The following is a 19521-nucleotide window of genomic DNA, read 5'->3' as shown; positions in this document are numbered from 1 at the left end:
GCTGCCTACACCTGAAGCTGAACAAAATAATAGATGATGGAAAACAAAGCCAGAAACTGGAAAGTGAGTGGTGTCATGTCAGTAAAAACATTAAATACTGTAACTGTAGGAGCTGATGAAAATAAGAATAGTAAGTGTGTGCATTTCATGTCTAACAGACTTTCAATACCTTTACTTTCTGGACAGTAATTGAGTTTTTTTTTTTTGTATTCAAGGACTTGTGGAAATATTTTCTTTTTCAGTAAAGAAAAAAAAAAGAAGAAGAAGAAATTCAACATTCTGATCAGCAGTAAGAGAAATGTTTTCAGAGGACATTCCACTACAGAAAATAAAGAGGGAAAAGAAGCTGGTGTTAGAATGAAAGTGAACATTGTAACTTAGCATTTGTAAAAACACAAAAATATTTATTTTAATGTTTTATTTTGAAAATATTCCACCCATACACATTAATACAAGGCAAATCCACCAACTGATCTCATTCATACTTTTTATCCTGATACTCATTTTATCATCTCCACTTGCTATTTCCCTGCAAGACATTGCACAGCAGTTAAGAACGGTAGCAATTTCTGATGGAGTAAATTTGACAGGAGGAAAATTTTGAATGCCACGCTAAGAGTATGAAAACTTTGTAAGGTAGCAGATGTTCATCAGTAGGCTTCCTCTGTAGTAAAGCAGGATCACATTATAAAATCAGGAAGTATGTAGATAATCCCAAAATGGTGAAAAATTTAATAAAGATAGCTCATCAACAGACTGATAGGAGTGGGAGTAACGTTATGCAAATTAAGCTCACAGTTCTTCTACATCAAAGGAACTATCAAAGCCAAATCAAAAAAAGAAAGAACCATTACCATCTGCAATTTAGATCATTTGTGGTCCCATCGTTAAACTTAAGAAACACTGGAGCATCCTACTGTTAATTCTTAACTAAAAGTTAAGCAGCACCACCCACCCTATTACATACTTGAGCTCACATGCCTGAAGTTATTGAGAACACAGAATACTAAACGCTTCTTAAAGCTGAGATTGAACATTTCAAATGGCAAGACCATCCTCTTCTGGGACTGTAGAGGAGATCAGACAGGGGCATTTCTCCTTTCTTTCTTATTTTCACTTTCCAGGTAAGAATAGATAATGCTTAAGGTTTCTTTAAGCTCACGTTTAAGCATGGCAACATCTGCTCAGCCAAGTCCTCTCTCATGAACTCCAGCTGTCCAGGAGTGCTATCCCATAGCAGGGCCCCTCTGCAAACCCTGAATTTGTAGAAAACAATGAATTAGCCCACATCATAACCCTGTTCTGCCTAAAGAGGAAGAAAAGTATCCTATGCCTCCTAAAGCACCCAAAGTGAATCAGCTGCAGAAAGGTGGGAAACTTAGTAGATAGTCAAGTCTGTGCAATAAAGCTGCTTGTAAGGCTTGACACTGGTTTTCTAGTTTTACCTCCTTGCATTTCATTTCTGGGCATGCATTGCTGTGCAACACAGGGAAAGTAAAAAGAAAACATCTGTTTGTTCTGGAGGGGTCCTTACCATGCAGTATCAGTTGGCTAGTTAACTTGTGAGAAAGCACTTCTTTGCTACACAAGCAGAGTGTTTCCATTTCAGAGTGAGAGTGGCTGAGCTCTTCTCTGTTGCCGTCAATTGCTTAGCAGCAATTAGCCTCAAATGCTGCACTCACGTGAGACTAATGTAAGGAAGCTTTTATTCTGTATTCTATAGCTAACAATGCCTCTTGATATGAGAGAAAGTATTGATTTACATGTTATGGGACAAGGTCTCAATGGTGTCAATAAAAAGTAGCTAAGATTGCAAAATCCATCTCTGTGATCTTTTATTAACTGGTAGAAATTGCCTCTGCTGGGAACTTTTACATGTTTATTTATCTATACCTTTTCAAATGTCATGTAGCTCTATCTATCTATCAAATGATTCAGATATCATTAACTGAAAGGTAACCAAGGAGTAGATTCTGACAACTGCTAACTCAGAAATGAAAACTTGTTCAAATATTAGCAGTAATCAGCATTAACATAATACTTGTGACCTAAAAAAGAGGCAGCAAAGGGAGGAAATCTGTACACATGTATTGGTAATTCAGGACAGATTATTTTAGGACCTCTATAGACACAGTTTTGTTTCTTTTTTTTTTTTTTTGGGGGGGGGGGGGCTGCTTTCAAATACAGAAGCTCACTAGAGAAAGACCAAGGTGTTCATGGAGCCACCATGATCCATTGTCTCCTCAGTGCCTCAAGAGTGGACAACTCATAGAGCACTTCTCAGCTTCTCTACTGATGACAGGAGTCCTTGGAAATTAGTGGCTCTCAAACTGTAACAAGAAGATCACAAGGCATCAGAAGGTAATCTGGGAACAAAAGTAAAATAATAAAAATTCTGAACAGACTATGCATGGGTTCCCAGGCAACCAGGCAAGAAAATGGGACAAAAAGTCCCAAGCCGCGCCAGGGGAGGTTTAGGCTGGAGGTTAGGAAGATGTTCTACACAGAGAGAGAGATTGCCCATTGGAATGGGCTGCCCAGGGAGGTGGTGGAGTCACCATCACTGGAGGTGTTCGGGAGGAGACTTGATGGGGTGCTTGGTTGCGTGGGTTAGTTGATTAGGTGGTGTTGGATGATAGGTTGGATGCGATGATCTTGAAGGTCTCTTAGGTCTCTTCCAGTCTGGTCTATTCTATTCTATTCTATTCTATTCTATTCTATTCTATTCTATTCTATTCTATTCTATTCTATTCTACTCTGTTCTACATAGTCATATACTAGTTCTCAGGTACGACTAGCTTTCTAAAGATAGCTAATCCAAATAATTGTATAACAGAAAAAGGTTCTGTCTATACTGGAATATTTGGCTGTTTGTATAGGAACAGTTGTATCACTGTACATTTTATAGTAATATTGTTAAATCAATATGCAGTCGTTAAAATGGCAACAATCTTTGCAGGGCTATGATTGTTCTAGATTAAAAAGAAACATTCTCCCTGTAATTAAAATTCCTTTCAAAGCAACATAGTATAAAATGAGGAAAATATTATTTTTTCCTACAAAAAGCAATCATGCTTATATAAAAATTGTTGTATAAATTGACATATCGGCACATGGAGTATTACTTTCCATGTTGAAAAAAATTCTTTCAAAGGAGGAGAGAAGCAAGTCAGAGAGTAAAGGGCCATTAGGAAAATGTAAATGCAGAAAGATAAGAGAAAGAGTAAGAGGAGTCACTGTTGAACTTTGTTCATTTGATTTGAACGAGGACATGTGCTATTCTAAGAAATTGGTTATCTACTCAATTTATTAGCAATTTGAAAAAATAGACTAGTATAATGTGAATATTAATAAATTACTTAGATTAATACAAGTGTAGGGGGGGTCTAAACATTTTAATGATGCATTTAATTTGTGAAATTACTGGTCTGGAATGTCCCTTAAGAAGTCACCTAATTCAGAACGCCCTGTCAAGGCTGGGCGAACTAAATCTCTTTCAGTGTTTATGCTTAATTATCCAACCTTTGACGAAAGTTTATGTTTATGGAAGTACAGACTTATGGTCATACTTGGAATCAATTTGTTTATTAATTTCTCAACTCTCTTACTTTGTTGAATTATCATATCAGAACAAAGAAAATAAATAAATTATGAAAATGTAAAACTTACTCATCAACCATTAATATAATACATCCCCATTTTTGTGCAAGTAAAAGGTAAGGGTACTGTAAAGGTGCAACAAAAGTTACATGAATTTAGTCTAAGGAAAGTTTAGTCTAAGGTAAGATTATGTTGCAAATGTATACAATACTACAACTTCCAATACTGTTGCCTAAATACACAGGAAACCCTCAGCTTGAGAAGAACTATGAAGTAGGTTCAGCTTTTAGTACACCATCTAAGACAAAAGATAAACAAGCAACAGAATTCAGAAGAAATGAATAAAATTATTTAGAAGCATAATATTGTGCAGATAGGAAAGCATGCGTTCAGCATACAGAGAATGATAAACAAATGTGGTCAAAGTTTAATTTGGAAAATGGCATGGAGAGAGCAAGAAGGACTTGTGCCTCTACTCTTTAATGCAGAAGGAAAAAGAAACTGTTTAATTAAAATGCAGTATGTTTAAAATCAACTGAAAGAAACGATGTACCTCATAGCATTTAAAAAAAATTGTATTTTTGTAGCAATGATTTTCTAGGATTGCAAGAGAAACTTCTAATGAGAAATCCTTTTATGCTAACTAATGCTGCAAGCCAAAAAAAAATATTAAGACATACAAGACTGTTTCAGCTGCTTTCCTAGATGTACCAGCTCATCTGATCAAAGATACCACCTTTTTTTGCTAGTTTTCAAATAACCTTTTATCCTGTACGAGAACAATAGTCACAATGCATATATACGTTAAAGGATAGCAATATCTGTATTTCAGGATTTATGATAGCAGTAGGAAGGAGGCCAGAAAGAAAATTCCAGTATTGATAAAACTATTAGTTCTCTGTAGCATTTGGCATCCATTGCTCTCCTAAAGAAGACAGAGGACTACATTTTCAGATCAGCATTTTGACTCTTTATGGCACTTAGCTTGTGTTGTCATTTACAACTGTTAATTTCATAGAAAACATGAACGCCACTTAGTTGCATGTTTATCCCAGCACAGAAAATGACTTTTTTTCCCTGCCTCCTTTCCCATACATCTACTCAGTTCTTTCTGCAAATGTGTTATGAAAAGCCCAGTAACAGCCTTTTGAAGCAGTTCTGCATTTGCACCACTGGCCTTCAGCTTCAGGTGCTGACACGTTCCTTCAGTGGTAACATCTTTGGAGGTAGTTTTGTATTGTCTATTCATGGTGTTCTGAGCGTTGTTCACAAAACCTCAAAACAAAAGCAAAATTACATTCTTTGGCATGTTTGCAATTATTTTTTCCTCACAGAACCTACTTTAAAATAATCTAAAGATCTTACAATTGGTGAAAATATGATTAATCTAAGATACATGAAAATATTAATATTTGCGATAAAACTATTTTCTCAACATAATTTAGTAAAGAAAATGCTGCTGAATCAATAAGAAACAATAATGTTTCTAAATATATTACAAAACCCCAATGTGCCTCATGAACGAATGATAAAGTTCATTAATTTCTTTATGCATGAAAAATGAGGAAACTGAATTTTAATCCCACCAAATCAATCACAGTTGAAGAAGACTGATCACAGGATCACCGGATGTTAGGGGTAGGAAGGGACCTCTGGAGATCATCAAGTCTGGACTGGTTACACAAGAAGGCATCCAGACAAGTCTTGAAAGTCTTCAGAGAAGGAGACTCCACAACCTCACTGGGGAACCTGTTCCAGTGGTCTGTGATCCTTACAGTGAAGAAGTTTCCCCTTGTGTTGAGGTGGAACTTACCGTGCTGTAATTTACATCCATTGCCCCTTGTCCCCATCACAGGGCACAAGTGAGAAGAGGCTGTCCCTTCCTTCTCAACACCCAGCCCTGAGATATTTATAAACGCTTATTAAATCCCTTCTCAGTTTTCTTCAGTTTAAAAAACCCCAGGTCTCTCAGCCTCTTCCTCATAAGGCACTGATAGCTTAAAGCTAGTACAGGAAAAAAACAGGAAAGGGAATAAAAAAGCTGTAGATCTTTTGAAAATTCAGCCCTGTATCCCGGGCTTCATCAAGAGGAGTGTGGCCAGCAGAACAAAGGTGATTCTTCCCCTTTACTCTGCTCTTGTGAGACCTCACCTCGAATACTGCATCCAGTTATGGTGTCCCCACCATAAGAAGGACATTGGCCTGTTGGAGCAAATCCAGAGGAGGGCTACAAGGACTGGAGCACCTCTGCTATGAGGGTAGGCTGAGAAAGCTGGAGTTGTTCAGCCTGGAGAAGAGAAGACACTGGGGGGACTGTATAGTGGCCTCCCAGTACCTAAAGGGAACCTACAGGAAACTTGGAGAAGGACTAGTAAAAATGGTGTCTAGCAATAGGACTAGAGATAATGGTTTTAAGTTGAGGGAGAGTAAATTTAGACTGAGGGAGAGTAAATTTAGATCTCAGGAAGAACTTCAGTATCAGGGTGGTGAGACTCTGTTTAAGGCCAAACTGGATGAGGCCTTGGGCAACCAAATCTAACTGAGAGGTGTCTCTGCCCGTGGCAGAGGGGTTGGAGTAGGTGATCTCTGAGGTCCAACCTAAGCTATTCCATGATTTAAAATAGACCAGTTATGTTAAATAGTAGTTAAGAGTTATCAAACACAGCACAAGATATAACAGTGAAAAATGAAACCCACAGTTAAGTAAGGAATTTGAGAGCTTTGGAGCAGTTACAATCTTTGTGAGCAATTATAATCTACTACTTTGTAGTAGATATTAGTATGTAGTGAAGCAATTTGAAATAGAAATTTAGTTCACCTCACATGGATATAGTCATATGCTTACTCCCTTGCATATTATGAAATTTGACAAAACTTAAGGCAGTGAACTACTAAAACATAAAGATAAAAATTAATGAATAAATTAAGTAAAGTACTCTGTACTGAGATTTTACCACAAAAGTTGTTTTGGACTCTAGTAAGTCAAAGAGTGACACTTGCTGGTGAAAATAGGATCACAGTAGATCTTCTGAAGATCTTGCTTCTTATAGCCTAACACTATCTTCATTTCTAAGAAAGAAAATATTTCTATGGCATGATAGATTTATCAGACCTGTGTAATATATTTTTATATTTATCCTACCAAAAAGGGCAATTGGTTAAATCAGAAGTTATTACTTCTAGGTGAACTGAAACTTTAATAAAAATAGTGCCACCCCAAGATGGTTGACTGGATTTCCTCATCTCTTGTAGCATAACAATAACTTTTATATCACATTGTTGTTAGACCTGGTGTTTAATTAGTACAGAGGCTTAGAAGTTAGTCACTGTAATCAAAAGCAGAAATAGACAATAATTCAAAGTAATCAAATTCCACACAACAGACATGCATGGAATGCAAGTTAAGCGGCAAAATGCAGTATATAATGCAGCAAGCTCAAAAGGAATGGCTTTTTACTGACAAAATGCATATTGTGAAAGGGGTAGTATTGCATAATGGCTCAGCTTTGCCATCAAAGTCTATGAAGAATGTTCCAAGTGAGCAAACAGAGCTTGAAGTGACATGTTAGCTGAAATACCCAAGCAGGGAAAAGTTGCTTTTATAATGAAATGGTTGCTTGTCGTGCAGTCTCCATAGTGTGATGAAGATGCTAAAATTACATATTTGGGGAGAGGACACAATCTGATCCTAATCTTCAGTGCATGCTGCAAAGATGAGCTATCACATGAGCTGCTGTATTTCCTATGGAACACATCTTTGTAAAGGTCTTGCAGACATGACAAATCAAAAGCTTCTGAACATTCTGCAGATCTCCAAACCTATTGGACATGTGTTTAAGGCCAGGGGAAACCTGGGCCAATACAATCAATAGGTGTCATGCAGGAAATGCTTCTATTATGTGAAAGCAGTAAAATAGGAAAGAAATGTAGGCACATAACTTGAACAGCAAAATTTGAGATAATTGTTTCTTGAGACCTAACATGAAATCTTTCAATGAGAAGTATTGATAATTTAAACGTTAGTACTTAAGTAAAAATATTAAATATTTGCTTAGTAAACGAACTGAAATGAGTATCAATGGCATCCCACTTGCTCTTGAGCTGGCTGCCCTATAGATAGACATTTAATGTCAAAGAGTAATTTTCTACCTCTTACTGATATGCATAAGACAATTGGTGAAATTTCAAGGCTATGCACTAATAACAATGACCACTGAATTAAGTGGATTTAGATTTCTACCTGTAAATGAAGTATTCTGAGTTATTAATCTGCAGCAAGGGGCAGAATCATTTCGGCAAAATGCAAAAAATAGCTTGTGTCCCACAATTATGCTAAGACACAGAAGTTTGTAGGCATTTCCTGGGAGTGCTGCCAACTGAATAAAGCTCCCATCCCACATTATCTGCTCCTCCTCTGTGAGAACTGGTGAACGTCTTAGGAAGCAACTGGCTCTAACTGGGGTTAATATGCAGTAACAGTACATGCTAGATACCTTTCAGGGTCAACATTAAAAACTTACCATTGTTGTGCCCAAAGGTTCTACTCCAAGCGTCCGTTCAATTGAAGGTAGGAAACTGGGACTGTCTGTGAAATTCATGGCTAAACAGAAAAAACAAAAAAGCAGCACATGAGGAAGACAATGCTGATAATGGCTGCATTTTGCTCAGGTAGCTTACTGTGGTACAATGGGGAAAAGGAGATACACCAAGTAGGATGAAGGAAAACAAAACAAGTGTCTTTTAATTGCAAATTTGGAGAGAACAGAAAAAATAAAGCCAGTCTATTTACTGTCCTCTTTTCACAAAGTATTGATGCAGCTGCTGGTTTTTTGCTGCTGAAAGCCAAGTGGCTTCCTAGTCATGGCAAGGAATTTGACTTTCTCATTATAGGCAAAGGAAATACCAGGAAGCTTTGCTCCTCATTGGTCAGTTCTTTTCCATTGTAGCAGCTCCTGGAAAAAAGGAAGGCTGGCAACTCACAGCTGTTCACCCCCACAAAATTCACTAAGGAATGTCAGGAATAACATCTACTGCTATTGTCTAGCTAATAGCACAATCAACTAGGTTGACAAAGTTGGCCAACTGGTACTAAGGAATGATAAATCCTCATATAAAAGTTGACCTCCCTGAGCAAAACTTGACAGTCTGAAAAATTCACATGTATGCATAGGGGCCACAGGCAACAGTGTAATATCTGCAGAAAGTGAAGGATATGCTAAACACACCTGTCTGGAGACAATGCCTTGATAAAACCAAGGGAAAGGAGAAATCATTCATGAGAGACTTCTTCCTCATTTTGTCTCATGTTGCTGCCCAAAAGACTGCCACCACCGCCCTGACCACAAAACTAATGTCAACCAAACCACAAGACGGGAGGCTTCCTGTTTTCTGACTCTGGAGTGAGTTCCCAGAAATCAGGCCTAAGTGAGGGGCTCAAAGACCCCTGAAACCCCCCCAGTGATAGTGCTGAGCATAGGCACCACCACCAGGTGGTGGGTGTGGTTAAACAAAACCATTCTTGGAATATGCTAAGTGGTTCTCAGAAGAATATGAATATACAATGAGGCAAGGCAGATATAAGGAGAGAGACCACCAACTTTGGACAGAACATTTCCCCACTGTCCTGGAAGAGGCATTAACAAGACACCTAAATCTGTTTTGAGTCACTGCCCCTTTCTCCTCCCTCTCTGTTACAGAGTCTGGATTGAGGTCAAGGAGGCGAATAGGCAGGTGCCATCAAGGCTGCCTGGGGGGGGTGGAAGCTGAACCCGATCCCCGAGCCTCACGTTTGAGAGAGGCAGCTGCACGTGTCAGACACCATGAGAGAAGGCGTATGCAGTTTACTCGCTACATCAACATTTTGAATCGATTGGTGAGATTTGAATGGCTAGTGTTCCATTGGGCTGTTCAGTTTTCATAAAGGGAATTTATAGGGGAAGACCTCCCATACTTTTTGCTCATTACACTCATTCCTCACATGCTCATTATTCTCTTCTCTCTCTCTCCCCTGTTTGTTAATGGGATTCAAGGTGGCGACAAGCACCCTACTTGCTTTTTTTTCAGGGCAATTAGCTCCTCCAGTTTTGGATACTGCCCTTTGGACTATAACTACAAACTCAAAACATTTCTTCATCCAGCAAAGATTTTGATAGCAGCTCAGCAGTTTGTGAGTAAGTTATGCTATGTTACCTGGCTATTTCTGAGGTTTATAGCTTGTTACCTGTTGGTTAGCTCTGTTGTGAATTCGAGGTGGTTCATCTACGCCACCTGAGGCAGCATTGCTGTTTGGTTTCGTGTGCATAGGGAGATTCCAGTTTGTTCCTCTGTATTCCAAGTTCTGATTGTTCTAGACTGTTATTTTACTGTTTATCAGCCTTCTACCTTGTGTAAGCAACCTATCATTGACCGGGCAAATGAACCTGAATAAAATTGGCTCAGGAAAATGATTTTTGATATTTAATAAATCATATTAATATTTAACCATATTTCCAGCCAATACACTTATAAACTAAAACACCCACCAACCTGGACAACAACATGAACACCCCAGGCCCACAGTGGTAGCTATCCCGGGTTTTCCTTTTCTCTCTTGCTTTTCCTTCCTTCCCATACTGCTAGCCCTTTCCCTTGCAAACACACAATTTAATTGGTTTTCTCAGCCAAATGCTTGGTTCCATCTCGTATTCATTTGGGAAATCTCTAAAAGAACCTACTCTCCTGCCACAGCGGGTTGAGACATCTAAATTGGTGTCATGGACAGGATTTCCTGAAGGCTGAGTAGTGGTTGAGAAACCCACAACAGGAATAATAACAATAACAGTAAGTGGGGCAACTCTCGAGGATAAGGGAAGTGGTAATTTGACAAATATTCTTAAACAGAACAACTCCTCAAGACAACCACTTCCATAACCTGGTGTCTTAAGCAGGGAAGCTCCTGAGTGAGAGGGGAGTGGCACCTCGGTAAATATTCCTAAGCAGGACACCCCCTTGGGAGGACCACTCTCCCAATTTGATTTAATCACCAGGTCATTATGGAGAAAGAATTGAGCATAATCTTGAAGTTTCTTGAAGAATAGGGTTGTGTAAGTCTTCACTGACAGGAATGGAGTAGGCTCGTAAAAAACTGGGATAATGCCCAGGCAATAGTAGACTGGATGACTGCCTTACAAGCAGAAGGAAAAGGGAAATCAACCTTATGTATGGTGTTGGAGGCTGCCCTTGCAGCAGCTGATGAATACCAAAATCAGGAACGGGCTACCATAAATCAGGGGGTGATTACCCAGCAGCTAAAGGACCAAATTATTGCATCATTACAGGATGTAGTGAAAACTCTGCAGTCACAATTAGAGGATGAGAGAGAACAGGCTAATTTGTTAAGCAGAAACTTTTGGAGGAGAGTGATGGGTGCTTCATGAAGGAGGACACAGTGATGCAAGAACAGGGAATAAGCCCCCAACCCATTTACCTCCAAGAGGATGTGTGACCGCCCATAAATGGTATGCACAGATTGATCATTATTGTACTATTTTCGAAGTGACCAAGGGGAGTCCAAAGGTCCTCTCCTTGCAGGAGGAGGTCATACTGGAGAAGTCAGATGGTTCGTTGTGCTCAGTAATTCAAACTGCTCCACCTTTTTTCTGAGGACCTGAAGAATGTTTGGTTTACAGATGCCTGAGCAACCCATGAAGGAAAAAGATAGAAATTTAGGACAGCGTCTTTACAGGTTAATACTCAAGAACAAATTATTACAGAAGGGGAAGGAAGTGCTCAAACTGGGGAACTAATAGCTGTCTGAAGTGTGTTTGATCAGGAGTGAGGAACAAAGGATCCAGTATTTATCTACACTGACTCATTTGCTGTCTTTAAAGGTTGCACTGAGTGGCTCCCGTTTTGGGAACAGAATAATTGGGAAGTAAACCAAGTACCTATTTGGCAGTAGAAAAAATGTCAAGAGATACTTAATATAGCAAAGGAAGGGAACTTTGCTGTAGGATGGGTAGCTTCACACCAGGAAACTGATACACTGGCCAGTCGTTGGAATAATGCAGTTGATGAACTGGACAGGTTAGCGTCATTAACTGTGGGAGGTAGAGAAGAGAAATGGGACTGATTGCTGGAATGGCCGCACATCAAGCAAGGTCATTCCAGAACGCTGGACCTGTATAGGGAAGCCATAAGCAGAGGGTGGCCGGTAACAAAGGAAGCCTGTTGCACCTGCATCTCTTCATGTGAACAATGCCAAGATCATTTAGATAGGCACCTGGGGGTTGAGACATCATTACAAGTTTATATCTATAAATAAATAAATTAGATAGCAAAATGTGTCTTTGATACCAGAGATCACCTATTACAGCAGCAGATGGTTATGGGAAACCATGCCATGGACCTCAAGGAGTCTCCTTAAGGCCTAGGAAAGTCTTTTTCTGAGCAGATCTGTTCTTTCCAAATGAAACAAATCCATGGGATCTGTTTGAGCATTCACATAATCTAGATCCACTGCAGCAGAACAGCCTTTACTGGGACCCTGGCTAAAAATCCTGTATGCCTTGGAAGTGTCTCTTTTCTGAGCTCTCAAATGAACCTGGAAAATCTCAAGGCCCAATGGTAAATATCACCTGACTGAAAGCTCTGTATTTCTCCTTCAAAGCAGCAAAGTCAGAAGAGACTGAATGCATTCTTGGAGAGCCATCAACCTATGGAGGCTTAAGTCATGTAAACCCAACAGACGTATGCGTGACACAGGCTGCTACCAAAGCTAGCTTTCTAGCACCAGATGTGAAAATACTGTAAATATTTTTTTAAATTATCAGGTTTCAAATGACTGAAACTGCAATTCAGTTCTACATATAGAAAAAAATGGTATATTTTTTTGTTTGTTTGGTGCATAAGCAATGACTCAAATCTCTTCAGTCCCTGTTACAAGATACTAATTGACAGAAGTGATACAGACATAGGCATCCAAGATGCTTCCCAATCTGGGCAACTTTAAAGCAGCATGCTGATGGAGCTACAAGCACACACGTACACAAGCAGTGGAACTGATTTAAATGCCCTCTTCTGGGAGATAACACTTGAAACAGGATGCCATTTGTTTAAGCTTCACTTTTCATTTACTTTTCACTTTGTCTAGGCTCATAAATTACAATTCTATTTTATGCATGGCTCTTGTGTACTGCTCCGTGCCATTTCTTGCATGCTATTTTGACAACCACTTGTAGGTAAGCCAGTACAATTAATAGACTATTACTGTTAAAGCAGAAGGATAATTGTCAACTGGATTTAACACTGCTTTGATATCAAGACAACAGTTTTCTTGTAGCACAAGGTGTGTCAAAATGCTTGGTATAAATAAAAGATGTGATGTGAGGCTGTTTGCTGATCTATTGGCAAGCATTAGCCGAATTGGTGACCTATTATCATGACTTTTCCTCATGATAATACAAAGCAGCAGTCTGTGTTTAAAGACACATATGGTACTCTTCTTTTTTTTTTCCCTGTATGTATGTATAGTGCATTGTTTCCTGTGGGCATGAAAAGCGTTTTTTAGGCATGAAGGGCAGAAGTTATTCTAATGTGTGCATATCACAATCGAGTAAGACACTGCTGAAGCCTTTAATGCTTAAAATGTTGTGACGTTGTAATACCGTCCACTAGTGATCATGCCCACACATTGTTGACAGCATCAGTAACATAAAAATGATAGGGACCCACTGTGCTGCTGGTAACCTTTTATTCTGTAACATCCCCTGAAAGGAGAAAGAAATGGGCAGATCTACAGAGAATGTCAGGCTTGATGCAGAAGCTTTCCTTGGAAGGCTTAACATGGTTTGTATAGAGAGATTTTTGGCAGTACAGTACATTCAGAACAATGGGAACAATATGACACAAGTCACTGAGTATGTTACACTGTCCAGTTTGAAGAGCCAGAACTAGAAAAGCCTAAGAAGGAAATACATGCAGCTCTTTATGACTACAGGAGTATAAGCAACAACTGCATTGACACTTTCGCTCTCAAACTAACCTTCATTGTTTCAGTTAATCTAGATTGCTGGGCCCAATTTCTTAAATTTATGAAGACCTGAAACAAGATGACTTTCCTTGTAAGGACTAACATGTCAGACAGTAGAAGGTGGAATTTCACATGAAAAGATAAATGCTGAATTTGCCACTTGAGGAATTTCCCCCTAATATTCTTAAAGAAAGACTGAGGAGCCGTTTTTAGCTCCTTGTCAATTAAGATGACCTCATCTACTGTTGCCAGTCTCCTTGCCATGTGAAAAAAAAAGAAATTACATCCCTCTTTAGTTATCTGGAACCATATGATAATGAAAATCATGTCTTTGAAAATTCAAGGATGAAAATGTTAAATGATCAAGAATATGTAATTTAATCTGTTGTGGACTGAGGAGCACACTGCAGAAAGTCTAAAGGAACAGGAACAGGAGCTCACGCCTCCTCGAGAGTAACTAATTAACAAAAAAAAATCATCCATAGAGGATTTAGTAGGCATTGTCTTCCTCTTAGGATTTCTGGATACAATCCATCTAGGCAGTTATCTCATAATGAACATGCACACTGCTTTCAACCAGGTACATGAAGTTCAATTCTTTCAAAAAGTCTCTGAAGCACTACACAAAACTTCTACCCAGAAAACCTTGGACAAAGAAGGAGGTACTCTTTTAGTATGGCTTTGATGTTAATGCTAGTGACAGAAAATCTGACATTAAAGTGTGCATATATGTATGCCCATTTACATGTACACATTCTTCCTTATAGAGAAAGCACAAGTTTCTGAAAACCGGGACAGTAAAGGCAATGGGATGACTAGTCTGAGATGTGGCCTAGTGATTCAGGCTCCAATAATTGTACAATAATGTACAATTATGAGTGTCAAAGTGTAAAAAGAAAACACAACACTTAATTAGGCTGAGGTTAGTCAGCAGATGGTGTATAGACCACCAATAGTCTATAAAACATCAGATGGCTGCTGTAATTTCTACACATAACAGAAGTGTCCTTGACACTGACAAGTCAGTATGTGTCACATAGCAGACTAAGGAGATGGATTTTTATAAAGATACCACATCACTGAAATGGTGAGCACAAAAAAAAAGGGTTCTAAATAAAATCAGGATGCTTAACATTTTGACAAAGCCACCAAGTTGGTCTCTACGTTACTAAGAACCTACTTGTTACTAAGAATCTACTTGATTCCTTGCTTAATATTTGACATGACCACACAAGCAGAACAACTTCAGTTGTTGTGACCATCAAACATTGCCTGTTTATAGTTGACTTAAGTGTACTAAACTTCTCTGTGCAGGTGCTACGAATATCTGTGGAGTGCTGTGTCCTGCTGGGCGCTGGCAGTGCTGCTCCAAGTTTACAAAGAAATGTAAGAATGTGAAAGGTCTTACCAGGAGAAATATGGAGAAAACATTTTAAATAAGGCAGAAACTTCAAAAGCTGACAGAACTCATACAATGAAACAATAACTTGATTTTATAGCATAAGGAAGTGGAGCATGTAGGCTTGGTGCTGGGGTCAGAGTGGCTGGAGAGCAGCCAGGCAGAGAGAGACCTGGGGGTACTGGTCGATGGCAGGCTGAACATGAGCCTGCAGTGTGCCCAGGCAGCCAAGAGGGCCAATGGCATCCTGGCCTGTATCAGGAACAGTGTGGCCAGCAGGAGCAGGGAGGTCATTCTGCCCCTGTACACTGCACTGGTTAGGCCACACCTCGAGTACTTGTCCAGTTCTGGGCCCCTCAGTTTAGGAAGGAGGTTGACTTGCTGGAGTGTGTCCAGAGAAGGGCAACAAAGTTGGTGAGGGGTTTGGAACACAAGCCCTATGAGGAGAGGCTGAGGGAGCTGGGGTTGCTCAGCCTGGAAAAGAGGAGACTCAGGGGTGACCTTATCACTCTCTACAACTACCTGAAGGGAGGTTGTAGACAGGTGGATGTTGGTCTTTTCTCCCAGGCACCCAGTACCAGAACAAGAGGACACAGTCTCAGGCTGCACCAGGGGAGGTTTAGGTTGGATGTTAGGAAGAAGTTCTATACAGAAAGAGTGATTGCCCATTGGAATGGGCTGCCCAAGGTGGTGGTGGAGTCACCGTCATTGGAGGTGTTCAGGAGGAGACTTGATGGGGTGCTTGGTGCCATGGGTTAGCTGTTTGGGTGGGTTGGATTGGTTGATGGGTTGGACGCGATGATCTTGAAGGTCTCTTCCAACCTGGTTTGGTTTGGTTTTATTCAAGACAACTTTTCAAAAAGACATGGGTGCTGATGCAGAAAAGAGGGAGATAATGACAGTAACAACTGGAAAATGCCTCAGTGCTAATCTACAGATAAAAGAGATGAATCTTGTGCTTAGAGAATAATTTGAAATTGACAAATGTTGCTATAACACAAGCACCATTTAGATCAGAAAGTGGATAGCAACTCAGAAATGGTACACATTAGTAACTTCAACTGTTTTCCTTATCTGCTAAAAAATGCAAAAAGTACCTTGTCATCTTAAAAACACAGTAACAACTATGAACTCAAGCAGCATCCAGTTTTCATATTCCTTTAGGAATGAAACATGAGGCGACATGTGGCACTAGTCAGCCTGAATACTGAAGACTAAGCACGCTTCTTTACTCACAACAGATCTCTTTGACAGGAATGGAAGTCTTTGTGCTTTGATATACTGCTTTTAGAGTGACCATTCAACCAGACTAAGACACAATACAATAACAGACATTCAAAGGAAACAACATTTCTCTTAGGGCATTTACTTTATTGGGGTGTACATATTTCAACCAACTTATTCACATAGAAATCATTGCTTTTATCTATCATCTATGTATGCACAGAAATTAAGCATGGTTTTAACATCTTTAGTTTTAAAAACTCCTGATATACACTTTAAAGAAACTCTGAGTTGAATCTTTGCCTTAGCACCATTGATAATTAGCAGGTCACAGGATCCTTACAATACCTCTTACATGACAAATATTATTTTTTCCTTTCCTACACTTACCATTGCAATTGGTGCAAAAATACTTGAGGCAAACAGAACCAAAGACAAGCAAAGTAGGAAGTTGAAGATTGAGAATATGGCTATGTTCTAATGACAGGCTTCCAAAATCAGAAAAATCATGCAACTTTTCAATGTGCACTGGTTTTCACATAGCAAATTCATACCTTTTTTTATTTGTTTTTGCTGGGCTTGGCATTTTTTTGAGTTTCAAGCCTAAAATGATCAAGAAGAACCAGATTAAGAAACTCAATTTCCTAATGTCAAAATATTAAATACATGTGACCCTTGTTTCATTACAGTGTGTAAGGCACCTTTGTCATAACATCATTTTCATCTCTTTCCCTTGTTCTTTTGACTTACCTTTCAGTAAATATTGCACACTGAACATAAGCACAAACACAGCTATATTGCTATAATCCTATTGAAGGCCGCAGAGAATATGAACGTATATAGCTGTTGAGGATTTCTCTGTAAGAGCCACCTTTGCTGTAGCTGAAGAAATCAAATTGCAACTAGTGGATCGTACTCTCTTTCATGGTGATAAGAAGTTCTTATAGTAGGATACATGGCTCAGGGCATGCATGTGATAGAGAAAAATCTGGGGTCTCCTGCAATTCAGCAGATGGAGGGAACAGGGGATGGGACAAACCTCAGTAACACAGCCTTCAAAATTGCTCAAATGAAGCTTGGCTTTTTAGAATCCACTGAAAAACTGTACAGCATGCTAGACAAGCAACTAAATGGAAACAGTCAGTATCTTGCTTTCAATAGCTGATGAATAGTTTCCCAAAGATTCTTCCAGTGTTGCACAGCATATCAAAGCCTTAATTCAAATTTAGAAACATATTTTTGAGTGCTTCTTGCTCTCTAGCCACTGAAAGCTTAAATAACAGAGATTCCAGCTGATCTATTTTTCTTTACTCATATTAACTCTTTCCCTTTGCTTATCCCATTTTCTTCTATTTTTATGCAGTTTTTTTTCTGTGCTCATGCACAATATCCTACTCCCAGATCAACTCAGTGCTTGTTAGAGAACAGCAGCATTTGTCCCAGTCATGTTTTGTACTAGATGGATAATGTCAGGTCAGCTAGAAAGGAGTTCACACTGCAACCACTTCTGGCAGTGGGGTGCTAATTTGGAACTCTTTCTGTGCCCGTTACCTGAAAGGAAAGTATTTTCAAAATTATTTTCCAACTCTTCTCTGTAAGAGAAATGACAGCAGGGGTAGTTGCACAAAAGTTTTTTCATTAAGCTATACAACTCCAGATAAATACATCTTGGGAATCCTGCAGATGACTTCCACATCATCTGACTGTGGTAAACTAACAGAGCCACATTTTTCTTGAAGTTACCTTTGCTTTTAACACTTCCTAAAGGTTCCGGAGCTTAATTCCTCAAGCTGTACTTCTGCGTTTCAAGTATGGAATGTCTATGACCGTTTACTACAAACATTTAAGATGTTGTTACTCTGCTTTAGCAATTTGTGCAACTGCTATGTTGTGTGTTTTCCCACTCCCTCTTCAACCTTACCTGCAGACAATCCCATTCTGGCAGTTTAACATGAAGAGCACAGTGATGCACCTTCACCAAGCATCCAATTGCATTCGCCATTACGAGTTATTTTCTTATCTTAATTGGATTAGTCTATGACACACAACATTTGGAAGTGCCCCTGCGCTCACTGAAGTAAAAAAGACAGTAACGTAGGAAGAAGTATAAGGGTCTGTTTCGATTCCTTTAGAGGCATCTTCCTGAAATTTCCCCCTCCCCCCCCCCCCCCCCCCCCCCCTTCGGGCGGCCGGCACCTCTCCGATGAAAGCACAGGTACGGCGCCCTTACCGGGCATGAACCCTCGGTGAGAAGGCCCAGCCGTTGTGATCTCGCACCCAGCATCCTAGGGAGCCGCAGGGAGGAGCGCGGGGAACGCGTCCCCGGTCACCTTCCGCCGCACAGGGCGCATCCCCGCTCAACCCCGGCCCCGGGACGGCCGGACCAAATGAAATTTTTAGGACCCCCAGCTCGACCTTCGCATACCAGAGAGCTGGCAGCTGAGCTGCCCCGCACCAGCTCCATACGAGGGCGTAAGTCAGTCGGAAGCGGTTAAAAACCAAAAAGGAACACCCACCAAGCCGCGGTTTAGACTCCGGCAGCCACCAGGCCACAGCGGGGTGGGACCCGCGCCCCCCCACCCCGCCTGCCCGTCGGGCTGCCCCGGCAGCCGCGCCCCAGCCAATGGGGAGCGAGCTCGATGGGAGGGCTGACGTCCTACACCGCCCCGCCTTGTCCCGACCGGTGCCGGACGCATCCGGAGACTCCCGAGCTCTCCTCCTCGTTCCACCACCCTTGCTCCTCGGGCGGGGACTTGCTTCCTTTCCCGACTCCCCCTTCCCACCCCTCTCTTCTCAGTCAAGATGGAGGACGGCGGCTGCTGCGGCTACCGGTACTACGGCGGCTAGTGCAGCTGCTGTTCCTCCAGCTCGCTTTTCGCTCTCTTAAAAAAAAAAAAAAAGAGGGAAAAAAAAAAAAAAAGAAAGAAAAGAAAAGAAACAGAAAAAAAAAAAAAAAAGGAAAAAGGCTGGAAACGTTCTTTCTTTCTCCGCCCACCGGCTGCTGCCTGCGCGGACTGCTGGCCCTTCCCATGCCGTTGTCGTCGTCGCCCTCCTCCTCCCGCGATTGTCTGCGCTCCGGCTGCCGCCTGCCTTCCTGCCCTGACTCCCTGCATGCACACGCCGCCTCCTAGGTGGCTGCCGGGGGTGGGCGCTCCCGGAGCTGCCATTCCGCACATACCTTCATGTCCCTGTGCTTGCTGTGGCCGCCCGCCGCCGCTGCTGCGCATCGCTCACCCGCTCCGGCTGCCGCCCTAACGGCCGCTCCCGCCCGGAGGTGAAGCCGGGACCC

The 19521-nt window shown here is 40.8% G+C and overlaps 1 long non-coding RNA gene across 2 annotated transcripts; it reads right to left on the bottom strand.

The window, feature by feature from the left end:
* Nucleotides 1–398: 398 nt before the first annotated feature.
* Nucleotides 399–19491, bottom strand: LOC137453063 (uncharacterized). 2 transcript variants are annotated; one of them, XR_010990239.1, is made up of 5 exons: nucleotides 18658–18744; nucleotides 18154–18304; nucleotides 16787–16835; nucleotides 8121–8200; nucleotides 399–4875 (listed from the first exon to the last, which is right to left on the bottom strand). It is a non-coding gene; the product is annotated as an uncharacterized lncRNA (long non-coding RNA). The 2 variants fall into 2 exon arrangements; XR_010990240.1 differs by lacking the exons at nucleotides 16787–16835; nucleotides 18154–18304; nucleotides 18658–18744 and adding an exon at nucleotides 19411–19491 and having other exon boundaries at nucleotides 400–4875.
* Between the last annotated feature and the right edge of the window lie 30 nt (nucleotides 19492–19521).

The sequence above is a fragment of the Melanerpes formicivorus genome, unplaced genomic scaffold (genome assembly GCF_026170545.1).
Source record: "Melanerpes formicivorus ecotype bairdi unplaced genomic scaffold, bMelFor1.0.p_v2 SCAF_61, whole genome shotgun sequence".
Lineage (NCBI taxonomy): Eukaryota > Metazoa > Chordata > Aves > Piciformes > Picidae > Melanerpes > Melanerpes formicivorus.
Note: the sequence above shows the minus strand (reverse complement) of the source record. Positions and strands in the feature narration are given on the sequence as shown.